At 37.8% G+C, this 23,319-nt stretch overlaps 1 protein-coding gene and 1 long non-coding RNA gene across 4 annotated transcripts in view; one reads left to right on the top strand and one right to left on the bottom strand.

Moving 5' to 3' along the window:
- gcgra (glucagon receptor a) overlaps positions 1-23,319 on the bottom strand; it is a 95,788-nt gene that overhangs the window by 64,633 nt on the left and 7,836 nt on the right. The window lies entirely within an intron of this gene.
- On the top strand, positions 10,252-13,661 carry LOC309506131. Of its 2 annotated transcripts, none has more exons than XR_014208648.1 (4): positions 10,252-10,374; positions 10,834-10,890; positions 12,286-12,358; positions 12,449-13,661. It is a non-coding gene; the product is annotated as an uncharacterized lncRNA (long non-coding RNA). The 2 variants fall into 2 exon arrangements; XR_014208649.1 differs by lacking the exon at positions 10,834-10,890 and adding an exon at positions 10,478-10,550 and having other exon boundaries at positions 10,294-10,374.

Here is a 23,319-nt window from a genome sequence, read left to right on the forward strand (position 1 = left end):
CCAGTGCATGCAAGGCGGTAAAGTTTTATGTAAGTTTAGGTCTTAGACTGGTTCTATGTTAATGCAATGCAGTCAATCAGCATTTTTGAACAAATCTTTTAATTGAACAAATAATTCCTGTTCATTTTCATGCGCTGACTTCCAAGTCTCTCTCTTTTGAAGCGCATGACTTCTTTGGTGGCCTATTCCAGCAAATAGGTTCAGGGCTGAATTTAATTGCAAAAGTTTATGGAGCTATTCAGAACAAATCCCAATGTGAATGTTTGAGGAATATTCATATGACACTGCCTTGCAAGCACTATAAAAAAAATTGATAGGATGCTCTGACAAAGTGTCGTTCTCTTATAACTCTTTTATTTTCAAACAGGTTGAACAAACAGTTAGTACCGCCTAAAACTCATGCTATTGGTTGAGTCTGATGTTCAATCAAACAAAAAATCTCATCGTTTACACAACAACGATATGCTTAAAAGTTTTTGTAGTTTTTCCTTTGAGTTTTCTGCATACAGATGACACCATTGTCAAAACAATCCCCATTCACACGAACCCGCGAAAACGTCTAAAAACACTGTATTCTGCTGCCACTGCCAGGCCATTAGATGGCGATGAAACACTATAGACTGAACACGTAATATATAGACTGAACACGTAATATGCATGTACATGACGTCATCGTCTTCAGAGATTTGCGTTTTTGTTGTTTACACAGAGACCGTTTTCAAAAACTTGGCACCCAAACCGCTGTTGTCGTGTAAACGAACGGCCAAAGCGCATAAAAAGTTTTACGTTTTTAGTTTAAAAAGGTGCTGTGTAATGTGCCCCTCAAGGAGAGCCAGTCATATTTTATATTTTTCGGAAAAATTCACCTATGAATGGATGATAGTTTATATCTCATAATTCTGACTTTTTCTTGCAATAGCGAGTATATATCCCACAATTCTGACTTTATAACTCATTATTGCGACTTTATATTACACAATTCTGTGAAAAAAGTCAGAATTTTAAGAAATAAAGTCAGAATTGTGAGATAAAAACTTGCGACTGAGAAAAAAAAGTCATAATTGCGAGTTTATATTCTGACTTTATAACTCGCAATTGCGACTTTATACTGTATCTTGAAAATTCTGAAAAAAATATGTCTGAATTGTGAGATAAAAAGTTGCAGTTATCTTTTAAATTTGTTTTAGTCCATGGCGGAAACAAGCTTGCATAACAGTCTACTGAGATGTATAGTATTTTAGTATTTTAACACACTTCAGCTTTAAATTTCACACAGAAACAGCAATTCAGAATGAGAGTATCACAATACTGAAGCGCTATCAAATCATTCTAATCACTCAAGGAATGTTCCAGGAAAAGAGGATTTCAGGACACCGAATGCACAATAATATAGTCAGAGGAGGGATGTGTGCAAATGCTTTCTAGCATTAACTGGGTAGACTATCAGAAAATAGATAAAAATTTGCAAGGTACAATGTTTCATCTTTAATTGAACAGTGTTTCAAAATTAAACGGTGCCTTCCAAAATTAAGTGACATGCAAAAACACAATCAAATATGCTCACAAACAAACTGTGGTTCTTGGACAGGGACCCGGGGCCATATAAACTTAAATTAATTTAAAATAATACAATATTCCAACTTCAAACTGAATTGCAATGCTAAAAAAGCTTAACATTTTTTTATAATGTGATCATGTACTGCAGAAGGTCAGTTCACACCTGGTCAAAGCTGGCAGCGCTGTGAGAATAATGTTCTTTGATTTCTCCAGTGCCTTCAACAACGTTCAGTCAACATTACTGGGAAGGAAGCTAGAAGTAATGCAGGTTGATGCCTCTTGCGTCACTTGGGCTCTCGCTGGCTGTTAAGTTTGGATGCAGTTTTTCTTGGATTATTTAAAATAAAAATGATATATTATGTTTGGGATCTGAATCTAGGTCCCTGTATTTGGCAGAGGCGTTATCCAGAATCCCAATCTCTGTCCAAAATCGCATACTAGGTACCACATTTAGTTTGAAACTTACTTCACAAAAGTACTTTCTTTATAGGAAACTACATAAGTACTATGTACTACATTCGCCATGTTGTCAATGTCATGTGACATACAGTGTCACTTCACTGCCATTCATAACTCCTCTCCCGGTGGCTTCATGAGAGAGTGAAGTGTCCATCAGATGTGCACTTCAGAATCTCAGTGGAAGTAGTAGGTACTTTTCAACCAGGTCTCATAGGAAATATGTACGAAACACGTTTACGATTGCGTTTGTATGTCACATTTGCTTTTGTTAAGACTATCGGGTAGGTTTAGGGTTTAGTGTAGGTGTACATTATTTTAAAACGGAGCATTTCAATTCAGAACTGCGGTGATACGTACAAACTCCAACGTAATAAAACGCTGCCATATTCACGTTCATCTGTTCCGGAAAAAGTAAACACGCTTTTAGTGCCACTCACTGGAAATTTCACTTTGAAACTGTCGCGAAACGTACACGACGCGGCGTATTTTGCGTTTTGCTCAAATGGCACCATAGGTTTTTCTAATGAGGCCAGGCTGGTACTTTTTGACTACTGTTTTAAGAATACTATGAATTTGGACATCTTTTTTCATCTTCTACAGTATATACTATGGAAAAAGCATATTCAGATGCAGTACTAGTGTAATATACACATTTAGCCAGTATGTGAATTGCCTGGGAAACAAACTGTTCCCATTAATAGCGCCTTGCTCTTGCTTATTTCCTCTGTCTGTATGTATAGAGTAAAACACTAATCTCACTGTAAGTGAACACTAACGCTACCCGAGCTGCCAGCAGCCTGTGTTTGTGTCAGATGACACATCATTTTTTAAACAGTGCTTGTTTTAAACAAAATACCATAGTAATCCCATGTTCCAGTGTCTAATGATACTGGTCTTCATCAAACACAGAGCCACTTGCCCGGACTGTGACTGTGTTGAGTATGAACAAAGTCCCTTTAAGGAAAATCAGTTCCCTGTAAAGCTTTTTTTCTATCTAGGCAACAAAGAGGTAGAGCTCTTAGCTCCTCCAATGCGGAATGAACAAAATCTCCAAAATTGTAAGCAAAGATTATTTGAAAAACAAAATCTGGACACAATATGATAGCAATAGTTAAATCAGTCTAACTGTTATTAAAATGATGTGATGATGCAAAACAACAGGCCTCATTTTCATTATGCAAAGTACATGCAATGAAACCTGGGGATGTTCCAGTGAGATTTTCCCATGTGTGTTTGTTACTAATACATCAGAATCCATAATTAATAACATGCAGTTAACAAAAGAAATGATCAGTAAATAAAGCTCAATCTATCTGCACTATGTTGCACTGTATGTCAGGAACAAGAAATAGTTTTTTACTATATACCTTTTACACTCCATATACATTATTTATGGTAAAATGTCAGACCAGGATCAAGGGATGAATACATCAAGTTGAGAGCAGGTATAAGGATATGCTGAGATGACAAGGACCCAAAGAAATCACCCTGACTGACCACCAGTGGAACGAGACCCAGAAAAAAGGGAAGTTGTAGGAGGAACAAGCTGTTTAAAGATTGGGCTGGTAGGCAAAAGGTAACATGTTTGAAACCAAATTATGATTATGTGGCCATAAAAAGATTTTTTTTTTGCATTCTGCAGCTGGAGAAACAGAGCCACGACGAACATGTACAAGCACACACACATGCACGCACACAGGCGCGCGCGCACACACACACACACACACAGACAGACAGACAGAGAGAGAGAGAGAGAGAGAGAGAGTGAGAGAGAGAGAGAGAGAGAGAGAGAGAGAGAGAGAGAGAGAGAGAGAGAGAGAGAGAGAGAGAGAGAGAGAGAGAGAGAGAGAGAGAGAGAGAGAGAGAGAGAGAGAGAAACACTTACTGTAGGTGTTAGGTGAACCACATCTTATTTTCAAGTTAGCTAGGACTTTTTTTTTTTTTTTAAGATCTCTGTGTTATTCTGTCTCTATTTGTGGAAAAAGAGTGCCTAATTGTAATGAATGTGCAGTGTACTTTAAATCTTTAAAGTTTATTTAAAAATTAGTGTATTTAAAAATAATTTCATGACTATGTTTCTTAGTCTTTTAAAAAGTGCACTTTGTAATAATGTCAAATCAAAGGTTTTACTTTCAAATACATTTGAAATCATTGTTTTAATATTCTTTTGTCATGCTTTAAAGTACACTTTTCGATGTGTTGACTAACATACTAAAGCACATGTAACATTTATATTTTAACAGTAGTGTGCTATATGTTTATATTTTCACTGACAGACGTCAGGGCAGTGTTTGGACGGCTATTAGACGTATTTTAAACGTAAAATTGCCTGCTGGGAACACAGTACACCCCTAATCAACAACAATTTACAGGGAAAGATGGACTAAAGGTTCTGTATATGCACTCCTTGTGCTCCTGAAGTCTTTGTAAATCACCCTGCATTGACATGTAAAGAGGAGGTTTCAGGGCCTTGAACTGTCTGACATGCCCAGAGCTCCCATTGGCTGGAATATCTAAATTCCCATTTGGATCTCTCACTTACACTTCTGTGGAATAATAAAATTGCTTCCTCTGCTTTTTGTTTCATTTTGTCTTTTCTTTGTAAGTGGGTTCTCCTCTCCTGTCTTTCTCATTTTGTGTTTCCCTGAATCACACTTCCACTTTTTTAAAAACATGCTCCCATATGCCCTGCCAGATGCTCTCACACACACACTTATGTAAACCACATCAAATTGCCCGGGGGCTCTTGGACTTCCATTCTTATTTTGGGCAGAGAGGAAGGTCTCATTTGTTCCCAAATGTTTTGGAGAGAAGCATAGTTTAGGGTGACACTGCGCCGTGTCTCTCCAATGAAGTTTTCAGAAGCTGGCATACAAGCGCCTCAGAACATAAATAATGGATTTATCAAGTTAAGCATCCAGCCATGCAGCTAAGCAACGTTATCTTCCCAGCCATCATATAATTTATCTCCCCCAAGCACAAACTAGTGCTAAAAGCAACTGAGAATGGAATTTTCCTTTAATAAAGGTAGAGGACTATGGCAGAGCAACCTTCTTTTAACCTAATGGTTCTTGAGGGTTTGTGATCAAGAAATTGCTATTTTCTGACAAAGGTCATGCAAAGCAAGGAAAAACAATACTCTAAGTTCAAATAACAAGATACATTTAAGGATACAATCATAGGACACTATCTGCTGTACTTTACTGGGACTATACAGAATCACTCCATCACTGAAGTCAACCAGTATTTCTTATTCATCGCACCCAAATCTGAGTGAACCTTGAAAGCTCCACTGAGCTTGAAGGGCATTAAGGAATTTAAGAAATAAATGGGGACAAAAAGTGACAGGTCAGATCAGGTTAGCTTCTTACCCGCGTAGCTTCCAATGATAGTTTATTTACTGTAAATGTCCCATTTGGTTACATACACTGAAGCTATGGATCAACTAAAGCATAATGATAGCAACAACAATGTCATAAGTTCAACTCCATGGGAACACACTACAGTTAAAAAGTTTGGGGTCTCTTATCCTCACCAAGGTTGCATTTATTTGATGGAAAATACAGTAAAAACTGTAATACGGTGAAATATTGTTACCAATTTTAAATTACATTTTCATTGTGATATATCTTCATTTCAATATCTTAAAACGTTTTATTGTTCCATTAGTGATGGCGACGCTTAATTTTCAGCATTATTACAGTCTTCATATTTGTTTTTAACATGCATTTTTTTAAATGTATAATTCCCTTTATCCTCTAAGCATGGCGTTGCTTGTTGAGGATGGCTTCAGTTTCCAACTGCGATTACATTTCACTGCAACAAGAAAGATTGCTGATGGCGAAACTCTTGCCTAGGTGAGCCGACCATCCTTCACATGGATGGATAAGCACACTTCCACTAGGGGCGACAGTCCAAAGATGGCCAGTCTGACATGAAACGTGAAGAGTGTAAGCTAGTGTGACAGTGAAACGTGTTTGCATTCATTTATGCTAATTCGCTGGGATGTATTCCAGAGCAAGTCTGGAAAAAATATGACAGAGCTAGACACACATAGTAAGAATCAGATAAAGCAGAAAGGACTGAATGCAATCAACCATAACAAAGTTCTCCACTAATTTATGCAGGTATCTCAGAAATGTGCGGTAAATAGAAAGAGGGTGTGAGAAATGCTGCCCTTATTTTAATCAAACTAGGCGGTTTGAAATAGTTATAGGCTCATTAGGAAAATTTGCCTCTACCTACATTTTTGCAAAACTACAAAAATATATATGATATATTTATATATCAGTGGCGGGCTGTGCATTTTAACACCTAGGCCTTCAGTGGTGTCCTACTGTTAAAAATAACTTTTAATAGTGTAGCAGCGCACAGACTCTCTATAATTGTTGTGAAATTGCTGTTTTTATTTTGCACCGGCAGTTATTGGGTTAATGCGGTGAGTTCGGAAAAGGTCGGGTAGAGAGAAACAAGCGAGTGAGTTCCTCTTGTGTTGTGTGTTAGTGTGCAGTTGTTCTTGTGTTCCGATTATAAGTTCAGAAACGGAGCCTCCCTTGTCTTGTCGTTCAAGGGTCACAATAGTCCCTTGTCAGATGTTACAATAGTAATGCTTCGATCATAAATTTACAAGAAAAATTAAGAAGAAAATCATATTATTATACTCACCAAAACTACTGATTATTTTTTACACAAAATCCATCTAATTTCTTTCCTCAAAAAGACTTCAATTACTCTGTTGTACAGGTTATCTGTGCGTTTCAGTTCCAACAATAAGTCTTTTCTATAGAGGCTAATGCTAAAAGTCGAGTCTGTCCTGTTGTATTTCTGGCATAAGTTTTAATTCAAAATCAGACGTGGCATACATTACACTCAGTTCTGTTTCTACCCGGACGCGATATTTTTTTTCCCAGGATGGTAGGGGAAGACTCATGAATATTCATTAGGGAAGTCATCCCTGATTGGTCTGATGACCTACCCCTAAACCTACCCGTCACTGGGGGTATTATGACCTCCCTAACCCCACCCCTAAACCTACCAGTCACTGGGGTTAAGACCAATCAGTGATGACTTCCCTAATGAATATTCATTAGTCTTCCCCTACCATAGAGACAGAGCGCAACGCGTCATAATCTGAAGACCACGCCCACCAAGGGGGAAAACAAAGCAACTGTCTCCATTGACTTTGCATTGCGAGAGGCTGCCTCCTTGTCATTTCTTGCTTCTAAGAAAAGACAGAATAATGCCTAAAAGCTGCTATGTGACAAGGTGTACAGCAAACAAGCTAAGAAACCCAGAAATAAGTTTTCATAAGCTGTCGACCCCAAAAAACGAGCGTTTGAGGACATAAAAGTGGATACAGGCTGGAACGAATGGGTAAATTGTGGGATCCTGACACTCAGTATGCAATAAAAATACACCACGTGTGCAGTAAGTTAAACATTTGGTCACTGGTGAGCCAAATATCCAAATGTCAGTTTTATATATTATATTTCTGTAAGATAAACTATCCTGTGTTGCCGATTAGTGTCTCCTCCAGCGGATATACGTTAGTTCTCAGAGTAATGAGACACGTGACGCTCTGTCTCAACTGCCTGTATCCACTTTTATGTCCTAAACACTCGTTTTTTGGGGTCGAGAGCTAATAAAAACTTATTTCTGGGTTTTTTAGCTTCTTTGCTGTACACCTTGTCACACAGCAGTTTTTAGGCATTTTTCTGTCTTTTGTTAGAAGCAAGAAATGACAAGGAGGCAGCCTCTCGCAATGCAAAGTCAATGGAGACAGTTGGTTTGTTTTCCCCCTGGGTGTGGGCGTGGCCTAAATACGCTCTGTCTCTATCCTGGGAAAAAAAATATCGCTGGCCAGATCGAATAGAGCTCCGTGACTCTGCGTTAAGCTGGATAAGGCTGAACACGTTTTTTTTCCGGTAGGTTTGAACCTGCTGGAGGTCGAGGAGGGAAAGCAACATTCATTTGTGGGTTGAAAAACTATTGAATCTACAGGAATATATTTTAGTTTATGAAGTTCGCTACAGATGCAGTTTGCTAGCTCTGACTAGTAATAGTACGCGCTCTGACCATCCAATCAAAGGACGTGAAAATGCCGACGCCTGCTAGATGGCCCCGGTGCAGTCAAATCGAAATCTGATTGGCTGATTAAATCTGACTGATTATCTGATTGGTTAAAGCAACAGTTTCACTGCCATTCATTTTAAGCTACATGCAGGCGCCCGCATTATTGATTCTGAAGGCCTCAAGGCAGATTTATTTGGCCATGGCAACACATGATGGCAGAAATATAATTGGATAAAAGCTCTAACATAAACATACACTACAGGAAGCAGCGCAACCAAGAGCAAAGATATGAAATTAAGAGAATGGACTACTGGGAATAATTTAATACTCATTAATGGAAAAATATATATATTAAAGTGCAAGTCAGTGATCCTGATAGTGTTTAGGCCAGCAGAGAAGGCCTTACTGGCCCTGACGGCCCACCACTGAATATATACACCTTGCTAGTACCGGGTTGGACCCCCTTTTGTTAAAATAAGAGCATCATATGCATCTGCAGCTCTTAAAGTGGCGCTTTAATGTCTTTAGCGGGAGAGAGAAGCAACATTCACGGAACCAGAAGGGCTTGAATGAAGTGCGTTTGGCTCTAGATAAAAATATTAGAGAATATAGTCATTACCAAAAGGTCATTACCATAAATGACCACGAGCACTTGTGGTGTGAACCGCTCCGTTGTTTTGAGACGCGGCTCACTTCAAACTGTAGAAACGGTAAAATGGTGCTACCATTGTCATAATATTTCGTGGTCCTGCCAAGCCAGGGTCCGGAACCGGACTGCGGTCTGCTATTTGAAGACTCCTGACATACTGTACATAAACATGAGAAACTAAAATAATTATAATAATAATTATAATATTTATAATAATAATTTCTATTTGGTACATACATGTAAATATAATAAAAAATGTCTCAGACAACAAGTTTTGATAAATATTGCACACAAAAAAATTTATAAAAAAAGAAAGAAAGAAGGAAATGAACCTTTCCTCTCATTTGCCTTTCCACTAATATAAACCACCACCCAAGCCATCAGATTACAGAACCAGATCACAGTGTGTGTCAGGACAGGGTTCTGCTCTATAGTCTGCACTGAGCAAAACTGTGCCTCAAATTAATCATGTGTGATATTTATTCATTTTAGTTCACAAAACCTGCAGCTTTAATACCCTCATGCAATAAACCCATGCAAACATTTTGTGTGGCGTCTTATGATTGATTATAAAAACCTAACAAATTTCAGTGCATTCAACAGAGAGGCTATACCGCAGGAAGTGCGTGTCTAAGAAATACAGTTTATTAAACTCGCTCCTGAATGAAAGCTTGAATTGACAGGATTTAATTTTTCATTCAGAAGTGAGTTCAATAAATTTGCACCTACACTGTAAAAACTAAAGGAGCCTCAAATATCCTGTCGGATACTCAAGGAACTTCAAAATGTAATTTAAGTGCCTCAAAGCTCTTTCTCCTATAGTAGGGTTACTGGAGGAGCATTGACAATCTTTGAGGTTCTTGCTGGAACTTATGGGATCCTTTAAGCACTTTGTATTTAGTTCAGAGGTTCTGGAGTCACCTTTTCATTACCATGAGACCTCGAAGTGCTTTGAGGGAAAATAGAGGAACTTGAATGCGATAAAAGGGTTATTGGAAGATCTTTTAACATTTAAGTGGTTCCTGGAAGATCTCTTATGTTAAAGCCAGCATCTGGAGGAACCCAATGGTTCAGTGAGGCCAGAATAAGATTATTATTATCCTATTATTATTATTATTATAGGCTACTTAAGTTTGATTCAGTATACATGCCCAGGTGAAAAAGACGTAGGCTACTATTAAAAATGTACTTGAGTGTGTTTTTAGTAGGCCTACAATACAAATATACTTTAATACATTTTTAATACATTTAACAGTAGCCTACGTCTTTTTCACCTAGGTAGCTTACATTTATTTAGTATATATAGGCCTATTTTATTGATTAATTTAAACCTTAAACAATAACACTAAATTATAATAATATTAATAATAAGAATTCATTAATTATTATTGAATAAATAATAGTAATAAATTAATAATTTTACCTACTTCTTTATAAATTATTATTTGAAGAAGCAGCAACTAGGAGGAGAAAAGTTTTATTCTGTCACGAAACTGCTGCTATTCCTCTGCTGTGTCGTCGCTTCAGTGATGCTCGCGCTGCTCGCGCGCAACAAAGCTCAGCTGATCGACGTCATCGGGTAACGGCTCCGTCCTCTCATCAAAGCTTCCGCCGTTTGTTCGGCTCTCCGATACAAGGTTTGTAAACTCGCCAAATAAATATAAATACAGAGTCAACTCACTATATATTCAAACACACACATATAAACTAAATTTATTATACATTACTACTTTTTTACAGTGTTTACCACTCGTTTATTGCACAGTATCTGGTATGAAGGTTTTAGCCGCGATGCTAACTACGTTGATCTAACGTAAGTTAATGAACAAATGGAAATTATTGACTTATTGTTTTAGATTGATTTAGTCATTCAATTCAACATATTCTGTACAACTGTGTCTTCAAATTGCTGATATAGCCTAACTAATGTAGCTGATTCCTGCTGTCATCATTGGCGTTTGTTATGAGTAACAAAAGCCGGTTAATATAGTTTGGTCTGTTTTTGTTTAGCCTAACTTTACTTACTACAGAAAGCCATTTACTGGTCAATAAATATTATGTTGTGAATAATCAGCTTTGTTCTTTTGTTTCCCCAGAACAACCAGTACATTTCTAAAATAATCTGAACATTTCAGAGGCAACATTGAATTACAGTAAGTTACCTATACACCACATGCAAGTACTTTATTACTATGAACTTTCTCTGGGCCCTATTTTAACGATCTGAAACGCAAGTGTCAAAGCGCAAAGCGCAAGTAACTTTGTGGGCGGGTCTCGGCGCTGTTGCTATTTTCCCGGCGGGATAAATGACTATTGCGCCAGGCGCAAATCTAAAATGGGTTGGTCTGAAGTAGCTTCATTATTCATAGGTGTGGTTTGGGCGTAACGTGAAATAAACCAATCAGAGCGTCATCTCACATTCCCTTTAAGAGCAAACGCGCTTTTTCCACAGCGGATTGCTATTGAAACGGCGGATTTGCCAGGCGCGCGCCAGGAGCGGTTCACAGCCAAGGAGAGCAACGCTCTCGTCACGGCCGTAAAAGAGAGAAGTTACATTGAAATGGAGAAACCCACCCAAATTAACTTCGGTTAAACAGGCGTATGATAATTTGGGTAAATGTGTAAGCTAGATGTATGCTTTTATAATAAATAGTCTATCTATCTATCTATCTATCTATCTATCTATCTATCTATCGTAATAATGTATGATTTGCAAAAATGAAAACTGCTGCTTCTGTGTAGATGAGAGAATCAAAGTGTAGCCTATGCGCATTGTGCACACGCTACATTGATTATGGCCAAGCATGCGCCCTTAAAATAGCATATGAATAACATGCGCAACGCGCCACTGACTTTAAACAATTTTTTCCTGGTTAGTGGCGCAATTGTTTTCTAAACCTGCAAAATAGCATGAGGGAACGTTTGCGCCGGAACACGCCTCCTCTTTGCGCTGAACCGCCCCCGGGAGCGCAAGTGTATTTCCTAACTTACCGACGTGCTTCTGTGGAGGGAAAAGTCCGCTTTGCGCGGGTGCAAAATAGGAATGATACATGCGTCGGTGTACAAAGTCACTTGCGCTGGGTGCAAGATAGGGCCCCTTGTGTGAAATTGTATTGTTTGACTGTGTACTTTTTTAATCAGTTATTCTCTGAAAATCTTCCCTCATGCTCTCAAATCTCATTCATGTTACTCAGAAAAATAATATCACAGGTTTGGAGCCAATAATGCTATGCATTTTTTATAGGCTATACCTTAATCATATGCATTTGAATATAAGACATTTGAACCCTGAATTATAACTTCAAGTTTAGTCTTTTTCGAAAAGAAAAAAAAGGAAAAAGCTATTATATGGCTTCATAAGACTTACAACACAACCCATAACACATGAGTTGTGAACTCATTGATTATTTTTAGGATCTTTTCTGGGACTTTTTTGGAGCTTAACCATTTTTACATAAATTGTTGCATTGAATTGAACTAGACAAGTGTACATAAGAATAGTTTCATGAATGAATTACACAATTTTTTTATGCTTGTGTTTCATGCAGTGATATTGAATGGTGACGGGTTGCATTATGCCTGAGATCTGCTTTCGGGTTCCACAGACAGAAAGTCAAACAGGTTTGGAACGTCACAAGGCTGAGGAAATTATTTAAATTTCCCAACTATCACTTTAATAACCTTACTAACAGTAAATGTTGTACTTTGCAGGGATCTCGGTAAGCTGAAATACAAGTTTGATCAAGAATAAAAATCCTCCTGTAGACCTGAAAATCACTGAAGTGCCTGGACCATCCACCAGAAAAGAGGAAAAACAAACAGGAAAATGAAGCTGATGCACCTTTTCACTTTTCTAACTCGTTAAGTACCTCACGTGTCCCTTGTGAAGATTTTATAACTGATTGCATTTTATGTTGCAGCGAGTAAAGGTGCATCACATTTGTGAATTTCGTGAAATTCCGCAGGCAAAAATGTCCATTGACCGTTGTCAGCAGTGTAGCGATGTAATGTATGAAGCACCACACAAAATTGCTGATCGTGTGGATTCTTATTGAAATGACTGAATTCACCAGTGAACATTCACAGAACAACAGATCATTTTACTGCACCTTAAATCTGTTAAAATGGAAAATGTTTTCTGCTTGTTGTGACATAAGGAATTCTGTTTCCGGGTCGAAGCCTCTACTTCTACTTTCTCTATCTTGTTTCTAGATATTGAGAATACTCAACAACCATTTATGGGAACTGTTGATTCAAATCACACATTTAAGCTTTTCAAAAGCCATAGTGTACATAACAGTCTCCAGTCTCACGGCATCCCAGACTTCAACATTTTATGATTCAAAATAGCTGAATAACTAAACCATCTGAGATTCGGAATAGAGATAAAGGTTAGGATAATAATTTTCAGGAATATTACAGCACAATGAGTGTATTAGCACTGTTTGTTGTTTGTTTTTGGCATCTGATAGAGCTTTTGGACTTGGAAACAGTGACGTCAGACTTAACAAGCGGACTGAAACATGTTTTAAAATTAAGTGAAGGTGGACATTTTTAATTAGTCAAAATTGTTATTTTTTACATTGATTTATTACTTGGAACATGTTTTTTCCATGCATTTGGTTGATATGTCTTTTCTTGTGTAGCTTATTGTATACACATGGTTGATTATTCATTATGTATTATACAATTTTTTTGTGTGTGTGTGTATTCATTGATATTAATCTATTACTAGCTTTTTTTTCCAAGTGCATGGAAGTGTATGTATTAAAATGGATCTAAAATATGTAATAAACAATTCTTATTTTGTATTTGGTTCAGTTTGTTTATTATAATAGAAGTTAATGGTGGTAACCATAGTAACAACATGAAATTAATTTAATACAAATAAAATAAAATTGAAATTTGGTTCCTGGAGGCACCACACAGTGCCTAATATAAGAGTTCCTCAGGAAACCTGTGTGGTAACCGCCCCTTTTTAAAGGGTGTCTAGAGGATCTACAGACGGTTCCGCCGGTGTGGCAAAGTGAAGAACCCCAAAAGGTTCCTCCAGGCACCTTTTATTTTTACAGTGTAGTAGGTTTATCTTAATGTTTATTCCACCAGAGTTATTCAACAAAGAATAATAACTGTACCAACCTGTCTCATTCTCATCATGCTGTTAAATGCAGATGCCATAGATTTGTTTGATATGTGCAGACGTGTGCAAACAACTTGAAAGTGGAGGGGACATACCAAGGATTGATTATATCAATATATTTATAATAATAATAATAATTTATAATTCTTGTTGTTATGTACTATTTTATACTTTTTTTTTAACTTTTTTTATTATAAATGCTTAAGTAAAGCTTTTTTTTCTGCTGACCTTCATATAACATTTGATGCCTTTTAAAGGGGTCATGACATGAGAAATGATATTTGCCTTGACATATATCATTGACATCTTTTTTGACATACATATAGGTTATTGTACCATTAAAACATCCTGCAAGTTTCATAGCTTAAATGTCCTCCCCATTATAAACAAATAATTAATTTCATCATGATCCAAAAATGGCTCGTTTTGATATCATAGGATCTGTGATGTCACACAGGCAAACACATTTGCATATGACCGCCTCCAGAGCAAGATGTCGATGAATGGTTATACATCATCACACCACAGGCTCCGCCCACAGCGGACACGTGAATAAACTGGATGTGAGCGTCGCGTCAAAAGCAGAAACTATTATAATCAGTGGATACATTATCCAGATCTGTGTTCAGTTGCTGACATACTCCACGCACTTGAGTCTTCCGACAACAGGACAAATGGAAGAGTAAAAGAACGCTTGCTTTGACGCGTCCAGTTTAAACAGCTTGTTTGCGTCTCTGTACAGACTTCAGAAGGATCCCAGCATTAAAAAAAAGTGTCTCCATTTGACAACTTACAGCACTTGATTTGACAATGAAAATGAATGGAGGGTCTTGTGCTTCTCGTCACATTTCAGGCACGTTTGGTGTCAGTGTGCAACTCTATGAAACTCTAAACAAGAAACTAGTATAGCAGAGGGCAGAGGAAGCCTCTGTACATAGAGAGTGTGTGTTTGAGTCCAGCAGATCAGAGTTCAGCCGTCAGCACGTAGGGCATAGATCAAGGTCAGCTCTTTCTGTTTGTTTACACAATAACACAGAACACGCTAAACACACGGACATCAGGAGCCCACACCGATGACGCAAGTCACCGTGATGTTTGTCAGCCTCTTGCTGAGTGCCACTCATGGAAGTCCAATTTAACTGAATAAATGCCACGCGCGATGACAGAAACACTTCAGTCTGTGCAAGAGCTCCGGTGCATTGACAGGTTCGCACACAATTAAATGCACAGGTAATTAATTTGAGCCAGAGACAGGATGACCGTTATTCATCATGCTGTTCATGAATAATGGGTTCAATTATTTAAAAAACAAAAAACAATGGCTTACAATTTATCAAGTATTTTGGCATTTCGGAAAAGTGCCGTACATGCACTCAAAACAAGACCACGGCTCCATCATTTTCAATGTTTTAAGCATTACAAATTTTAAGATGAAATAAAATGGTCATGCTTAAGTCATGCTTAAAGTAATAGTTTACCCAAAATTAAATAATGACTTAAATCTCAGCCTATACGGGTCATATGGAATACTTTTGTGATACTATAATGGCGTTTTTTCAAGCTTGACAGCCTGTGGTTACTATGAAATGTTGTAGCATAGAAAGAGGTGCATGATGCTTCATTAAAACATCTTGTGCTCAATAGAAGTGTCTTGACTATGTACTAACATTTAAATCCTCCATAGGATACAATGCACTGTAAATACTGTGCAATCGTACATACATGATTTTGCATTGTTCTTACATTTAAAAATAATACCTAAAAGTAATTAGCTGTAATTAATTTATGTAGTTACATCGATAATTACACAGTTATAATTATTTAATTACACTCTTCCATTACCCTTTAACCCACCGTTAAACCAACCCATACCACCAAATCTCTTGAACCTTATATCCCATCTCAATAGCAGCACTAGTGTTTTACAACACAACATCAACACAATAGGCACACCTAATATAAAGTGTGACCTAAAAAAATAAAAGCATACATGTTACAGTGTTACAGTGTGTCTCATAAAATCATTATAGCTGTAAACGGTCCAGTCACTCCCTCAAGGCAAGATATGATCCTAATAAAACAACAATTGCCCTTTAACAGAGCCATACAGTATTGTGCATATGCATTACAATGTACAATATTGCCGTACTGACAGCATCTTAAATGTAAATAATTCATGAACAACTTTACAGATGCTTAACGAATGCTTAAAATCCTTTTTTATTCTATGAATATTTCATTCACGCAATTAATGGGTTGATTATTTTGTATTTATTATCAAAGTTGCCTCATTCACTTCATTTGAAATGATAACATTTCATTCTGTTCTGTGTGACTACAGAAAGGATCGCATAATTTTACAACACTACACTTTAAAATCTAAAAATAAATCTGAAATCGTTTAGCCATGGCCCATGATCAAATAAATGGCCATAAAATGCACGACAAATGACCTTTAATTTGATCATAAAATGAATTATTACGCTGTAATCACATAATTGCATTGTGTGCGGGAACAGAACCAAATTCATGCCTTTATTCAAGAATCTTCATCTCCATCTTTAAGAAGTGTTGGTTTCACCTTAGAGATAGCAATGATCGCTGGCTCTCGATTTCTTTGTCCCTGACTGCGACATGCCATGTTTTGGGTGATGTATGCCTTCACGGAGTGGATCCGGATAAGATTTTCAACGATTATCATCTTACATTTTACTCTGTACCTCATACAAAACTATTGTAATACTACCAAAGAACACTTTGAATGAAACACATTGTCATTTGGTCTACGTTTATACACTGTAAAAAATGTGGCTGCGATTTAGTTATAACAACTTAAAATTTGTTGAGATAACTTAAATATCCAACTTAACTAAAGTTAACTAAACTTAATATTTTAAGTCAAGCATGAACACATACTTTTTAAAGTTGAAGCAATGTTGGATTTTAAGTTGTGATAAATAATCGCAGCATTTTTTTTACAGTGTACTGCTTTTTCTGATTTGATTACATATGTCTGTTGCGTTTTTTTTAGTTTTTTTATATTGTATGTATTTTAAGAAATGGTTATGGTTTGGTTTAAAAGTGGGAATGGGATTAGTGGCTCTAAAGTAAGGTACTGAAATTATTGTCATTTTAAAATTGTCTCCCAGACAGCAACATAGTGTCGGCCCAGATCAGGCCCAAATCTGGTGCGTGTTGAATCCACTGTACCAGATGTGGGCCGGATATGGGCCGACACTATGTTGCTGTCTGGGCTGGCAGTTCCATTTTTTATATATATTGTTGAAAAGTTGTTATGTTTACGTTAGAACATAGGTTATCTAAAACATGTCAATAAAATGGTAAAAATGTAACTATATAAATATATTTTTGATATAAAGGATTTAATGTTATGTCAATGTTATGTATTAATTCCTACGTATAAACATTGAGACCAGGCTGGTATTTTTGTTGTGAAAGTTACTTTTAACAAAAGTAAAAGTATTTTAACACTTTTAACACTTTTGCGACGACTATGAAAATAAAAATGCTTTTTTGGGGTCAAATACAACTCTTCTGTTGTTCACATCATCAGTACTCAGGAAGTTTACTGTCTGTCAGCACCAGCAAAGACTATAAGATGGTGCACTCATATTACTATGAATGGGTGACATAATTGTGTCACTGCAAGTGCTGTTAGAATATCTGGTTGCCAGAAACAGTCAGTGTCCTGCACATGCTCATTGGCTGGACCAACCTGAAATACTATGCTTTTTAAGGAGAGCAAACAACATTTATCGGTCAGTTCATGTCAAATTTGATTGATTTCAGGATTTCTGTGGTAAATATGGCTGCGAGTGAATTGACTTTCCTTGAAACAGACTTTGGTGCCAGTGGCTCTTAGTGCACAAACCATGTCAGGAGAAGCTGGGGTCATGAACATTCATTAGTTTATGTGATGTTTATGCTGAACGACAGACACTGGTACGTGAGTGTGCTAGCCAAAAGTGGGATTACCTTGTACCTCTTGCACATCCGTTCAGCATTCATTTTAAAATGAGTTTCTTTAGACTCTTGTATCACAAAATGACAACAACAAAAAAAATTGCACAAAAAAAAAAATATATATATATATATTATTTTTTATTTTATTTTTTTTCATGGCTTGCACCTTGGAACCTATTTGTGACCCTGGACCACAAAACCAGTCACATGGGTAAATTTGAGGGTCCAAAAAAATCGAAACATTGAGAAAATCGACTTTCAATTTGTCCATTTATGTTCGTGTTTTGCTGCATCCACTCACAAAAATAAATGTTTTATATATTTACGGTTGGAAATTTACAAAATATCTTTATGGAACATGATCTTTACTTAATAGCCTAATGATTTTTGCCATAAAAGAAAAAAACGATAATTTTGACCCATACAATGTATTGTTGGATATTAAATGAAGGTTTGATAAATCACATTAAGTTGATAAAACCTCTGTATAAGAGTAATCTCACACTTGCAAAGGTGATGTTGTTCTGGATGTCATCGTGGTTGTGATTACGCACCCGAATCAGTCACACACTGATATTCAACACATCATGACTGCGGATGTGAAATTGCTTGCAAATTTGATACACTGTCAGGGTTTGTTTTGTAATAATGACTGGAAAGTTTCACTCTTTTTTTAGTTACATCAGAAGCTCCCCTTGGTTGTAACATGAGGCATGTGTTTATTGATGCAACAACAATCTCTTTACAAATGAAATGTGTTGGGAAAAGTTCACAGCAATGATAACAGATGTTATGTGTCCCGAGGACAGATGAGAGAGTAACTCTCAGTGTACTCCTGTAGAGCCTACAATATGTGATGCTGCGTAGTTTTCTCTTTGAGCTTCCTGTAAATGGAGAATATAAGTTATTGAATCCAGAGGATTTGTCCCATCATGCCCATTTGCGGGAATGCTTAAACTGGTTTAGATTTTTAATAGAAACAATTACGTTTCTCTTGGTGAGAAACTAAGGTAATATCTTATTTTTAATGTTTTTTTATGTCATTTGATGACTTACAGTGCAACATTAATTAGATTTTTAAGTAATGAGTTCTAGCCCACCCTCATATATCTTTTTACACTGGTAAACCAGAGTTCTCGCGAGAGCACAAGTTGAATTTGCTCAGCGAGTTACTCTGGTGTCGAGCAATGGAGCTCATTAAATATGCCCCTCGATCTGAGCTGCACCAATCACATCGGGTTATCTGATATAGGCGGGCCAGAGGCGAGCTAAACAGATGACGACAGCGCTGTGACATCGAAGTCATCAGTAAACATTGCAAGATGCCTATGGATGAATAGCAGTGGTTTGAAACGGCTTTGGCCGCTACAATGAACGAGTTAGACTTGGCTTTTTCCCAAAAGAGGAACAGAAGACGCCGCTCGAATCGTTCCTTTGCAAGAAGGGTGTTTTTGCTGTTTTGCCGACCGGAAGAGTCTAATCTACCAGTTAGCTCCGCTGGTAGCTAAGCGTATGGGGTTTATTGTTGTGATTGGTCGTAGTGTTATCCAATTGTGTGCTGTGAGATTTTCAAATGCATGCTTGGTGCCGCCCCTCGAGCCGGCCGATTCTCATTGATCGACACCAGACCATTAATCTTTTAGATTTAGGTCTGGATTTCCAGGCTAATATCTTTTATTTTAATAAATCAAAATTGCATCAGTATGTCAGTGGATCAAGAGCAGGGACCAAATTAGTTTGCACTTTGTTTAGTGATCTCACTGTATAGCGGGCCGCCACTGTCGCTTCCAGACACTGATAACATGCATTTCGGGAGAGGATGACTACTATGACATGGTTATGGATGCAATCAAAACACAATTAATTTTCACAGAGACGGGAGGCTGCAGCGTGCAAGAAAGCAGGATAATCTATTGAAACTGATCCAAAGGATCATGGTGAACGATATTTGAGCCTCTATACTGTCAGGATCAGCCACTGGCGCTACATAGTTTAGCTATCATTTTTTCTTTAAACAAATTGTCTATTTTTTTATTCTTGGGGATTTTGTACATTATTTATAGGAAATTAGAGTGAGAAATCAGGGTGTGACCCAGGTCAGAAATAAGACTCAAACCTTGTGAGCAAACAGTTCCAGAGTCTGTGCAGAGCTCTGATGAACAAAATTGTGCGTTAACTTTTCCATGATTTTGACAGTATAAATTTGTATCATTTTTATTAAAAATATTTTTTTGTTGTAATGGGCTTTCAGCTGTTTTCCTTAAAGTGTCCCTATTATGCTATTTTAAATGTTCCTAATTTTGTTTCGGAGGTCTCCAAAACAACAGGTTTACATGCATCCAAGGTCAAAAAACATAATTTTCTTAAAATATAAATATACAGCATCACCTCATTTCTCACAGTGACTGAAACGGTTTGATAAAGGATTCAGTCTCAAAATCCCTCCTTTCTGAGAGCTTCCTCTGCTCTGATTGGTCAGATGACTCAGTCTGTTGTGATTGGTCTTAGGGATGGGCATTCGATTAAATTGTATTAGTCGATCGTCGGGAGAATTAACGATCGACTATCGATTAATCATTAATATTTTTATATTGAAATTTATTATTTCTTTAACTTTTTATAAATTAAAAATGCAATGAAAATACAAAAATACAGTTTGTTTGTCCTCGATGAGATCTTTATTACAAGAAGATCAACTTGTGGCAGTGAAACTGGACGTTCGGTAGACTTGAAGATTCCTGCGGTGCTCTAAACCAGCGGAACCTGCAGCTGCGAGCACCCATGGCCACTTCATCCGTTTTCTGTGATCGGATAGCTATCCGGTCGTGAAAAGACCAAATCTAAATGCCCTCCGAAACGCATTCGAGACGGATTTAAATCCGATCGCTCAAACCACTTTATACTTTATATCTGAGACGCATTCCAGACGAAACTGGACAAGAGTAAATGCATCTGGTTGTTGAAACCACATATGTAAATTTGACTTATCCCAAAAATGATAAGAAATAAACGTGTGAGAGCGTGTTATAGGCTATATGTCATGTTATATCCAGATATGACGACGCTACTTCAACACGCATCACCACAGATGAGCATCTATTCATCAAGCTAACGTGCAAACTATCGCAAATCAAAGTGAAAGTCATTCATCAACACACAATCATCTTCATTAAAAGTAAAGAACCGAAATGATCTTACCAGGGCTGTTGCCGCAATATCTTGTTGCGGTCTTTGATTTAGAAATTTTCGCTGATGATCAATAAAATGCAGCTCATATCAGTTGCATTCGATGACGTGCAACAATTTAAATATGCATATAGCGCGGGAATTCAAGATCGGATTTATATCCGTTTTGCAAAAACACATTTATGTGACCAGGTGTAAATGGAATCGTTTTGATAAATCAGATAGCTATCCGATCTGAGAAAACGCATGAAGTTCCCATAGAACTTCTGCACCAGTCTACTGATTTCTGTTGAGAAAGATAAGCATGTTGACATGATCTGGGATCAGACGCGACCGCAACCTGGTGACAGCCAGTCCAGCCGCCGAAAACACCCGCTCTGAGCAGCCCGGTCTCACCCCAAAACGTCATATACTGACGCGTCTTGACCATGCGTCAACATACGACGAAAAGGGTACCCCCAGAGAATGTCTAATATGGCGAGAAGTTTCACTCTCACTACACTTCCGGCTTTTGAACTGGTTGCAGTTCCACTCTGATTCCATATGAGGGCGCTCACAGGACGAGTGCAGAATGAATGGAGGTCAATGGCGGTATACCCCTCAAAATCCACTTTTCTCAGGATATAATTTTTTGTCTAGTAATTTGAATGTTGTATTCGAAAGGAGATGCAAAGAAATTACACATTGCTGGGTGTTAGATTTTTTAGAGTCACTTATTTGCTTTAAAAAAGTCTTTCAAAATGTCAGTGACGTCAGAATGCTGACGTCATTAGCAGAATGCTAGCGTGTTATGGGCAACAACAACTCAACCTGTAAGAAATCAAAACGACATAAGTACTCGTTCATTCAACTTTCGACCTAAAACCCATGTTGAACTTGCAAAATCTACAATCACATCTGAGATTTCTCAACGGCAATCGGGTGAAAGAGACAAATTTAGCCGTCTAGCCCCATTGACTCCCATTCATTTTGCACTCATGGCAAGCGCCCCCAGTGGAACTCTGGTGGTACTACAACCAAAATTCGGTACAATAGGGCTTAATAGGGAGTGGACAGGCTCTCCGTAGACGGGCTCTGGTACCCCTTTAACGTCAATGTGAGACGCAGACAGAAGCGCACCAGCAGCGCCTCCTAGCGGTACCCTAACGCATACCTAAACCTACCCATAACCCGAATCGTCACACATGGACGTTATGGGGGTACCCTTTTCGTCGTATGTTGACGCATGGTCAAGACGCGTCAGTATATGACGTTTTGGGGTGAGACTGTCAAGCCGGGGCAGCCGGGGACTGACGTTGCCGGGATGCACAGGTACCTCCGCGCTAAAATTAATTCCATTGCTTCAAGACACACTACGCAACGCAACCTGCATTAGTTTAATCGATAACAAATAAACGTGATCGACGAAATTCTTAACGATCAATTATCGATCGTCGATTAATCATGCCCATCCCTAATTGGTCTACTCTGCTCTGATTGTTCAGATGACCAAGTCTGTTGTGATTGGTCTACTCTGCTTTAATTGGTCAGATGACCCAGTCTGTTGTGATTGGTCTACTCTGCTCTGATTGGTCAGATGGCCCAGTCTGTTGTGATTGGTCTACTTTGCTCTGATTGGTCAAATGGCCCAGTCTGTTGTGATTGGTCTACTCTGCTCTGATTGGTCAGATGGCCCAGTCTGTTGTAATTGGTCTACTATGCTCTGATTGGTCAGATGACTCAGTCTGTTGTGATTGGTCTACTCTGTTCTGATTGGTTAGATGGCCCAGTCTGTTGTGATTGATCTATTCTGCTTTGATTGGTCAGATGGTCTATTCTTTTGTGATTGATCTACTCTGCTCTTATTGGTCAGATCAGATGGCTTAGTCTTTTGTGTTTGATCTACTCTGCTCTAATTGGTCAGATGGCTCAGTCTGTTGTGATTGGTCTACTCTGATCTGATTGGTCAGATGGCCCAGTCAGTTGTGATTGGTCTACTCTTCTCGGATTGGTCAGATGGCTCAGTCGGTTGTGATTGGTCTACTCTGCTCTGATTGGTCAGATGGCCCAGTCTGTTGTGATTGGTCTACTCTGATCTGACCTACACCATCACATACATAATGAGCCTCCATCTCTATGTCAAACTGACACAAAAACTTGAAGACATAGTTATTTAGTTACTTATACATTTAGATTTTCCAGTTCTGGAAAAATCCTTAATTCGCCAAGTCAATAGAGGCGGAATATAAAACGATATACAACTGTATATCATTATTTTTTATTATTATTACAT

Source organism: Leuciscus leuciscus (assembly GCF_965113295.1).
Source record: "Leuciscus leuciscus genome assembly, chromosome: 1".
Classification (NCBI taxonomy): domain Eukaryota; kingdom Metazoa; phylum Chordata; class Actinopteri; order Cypriniformes; family Leuciscidae; genus Leuciscus; species Leuciscus leuciscus.